This window comes from Poecilia formosa, unplaced genomic scaffold (assembly GCF_000485575.1).
Source record: "Poecilia formosa unplaced genomic scaffold, Poecilia_formosa-5.1.2 Scaffold1005, whole genome shotgun sequence".
Lineage (NCBI taxonomy): Eukaryota > Metazoa > Chordata > Actinopteri > Cyprinodontiformes > Poeciliidae > Poecilia > Poecilia formosa.
The window spans coordinates 10,287-11,492 of record NW_006800944.1 but is presented as its reverse complement, the minus strand read 5'-3'; the positions used below and the strand labels follow the sequence as shown (position 1 = coordinate 11,492).

At 36.7% G+C, this 1,206-nt stretch overlaps 1 protein-coding gene across 1 annotated transcript in view; it reads right to left on the bottom strand.

Moving 5' to 3' along the window:
• The window catches only part of LOC103132346 (WD repeat-containing protein 88), a 13,609-nt gene that overhangs the window by 8,114 nt on the left and 4,289 nt on the right, over positions 1–1,206 (bottom strand). The gene's annotated exons all lie outside the window — the stretch shown is intronic.

The following is a 1,206-nucleotide window of genomic DNA, read 5'->3' as shown; positions in this document are numbered from 1 at the left end:
ACCAAACAGGGTGAAGCTGCAGGAAACCCTCAAACGCCTACGAAGCTGAAGTCGGTTTCCAATACTAGCTTCCAATAGCTAAAGGGCGATTCCACTTAATTTTTCACTACTTTCTGCTACTTTCCGCATCTTTAATCAACACTAGTTTAAAAACTACTACAGCTAGACACTTCAAACCTGGACTAGATTATTCTTCTCTAATAGCAGAATATTTAAAACCATGTTTGGGATTTGTGAAACCTTTTTCTGATTTGTGAAAACTCAAGAAAGTTTGAAAATCACAATTTTTTGGCATCTCTTTCATACTAGAACTGCTCTAATTAAAAAAACTACAACACCTAGACACTTCAAACCTGGAATAGGTTGCATATTCTTCAAGCAGAATATGTAAAACCATGTTTGGGATTTGTAAAACAGTTTTCTGATTTGTGAAACTTCCAAAAAGTGCGATATCACCACTTTTTGTTTTTATCTCGGTCACACAAGAACTGCTCTAATTGGGGCCTGCCCATAGAAATGCATAGGGAGAGCAGTGACTGACTTGCAAAGCAGGTCATTCACTGCCTCCATGCATTGCATGGCAGGCACCTATTGTTCTACACCCAATAAAATCTCTCTTTATTATTTATTATTTATCTTTATTATTGCGCAGCAAGGCAGTTCATTAACATTAGCACAAACATTAGTATTTCACTGCCCCCCACTAGTGCACAGCCTTGCGTGCATTAGCATTAGCCTTTTACCTAAAATAACCTATTTGTTAAATTTCTTAATTATTTGCCATGTTTAGTATACTGAATGGAGTAAGTCAATGACAGAGAACATGCTAATGATGGCCCCCATACTAGTCTTCATGCTAACATTAGCATTTTGTCAAATTTTAGTTTATGCATTAAGTTTTACATACTGAATGGTACAAGTACAGCTTATTCCACATGCTTCTGACTCTCCACAGGTTATTGACTACATTGTAGCTTTCTTTAGCATTAATGCTAATTTTTAGCATCAGAACACTGGGTCCAAACCGACGGGCACACTTTGGCAGGCCCCATTTAAATTTCTCCAGGAATTTTCTAGTTCCAAATCTACAACACCTACACTCTTCAAACTTGGACTAAATTATTCTTCTCTAATAGAATATTTAGAATCATGTTTGTGATTTGTGAAACCTTTTTCTGATTTGTGAAACTTCACTTAACAGACCCC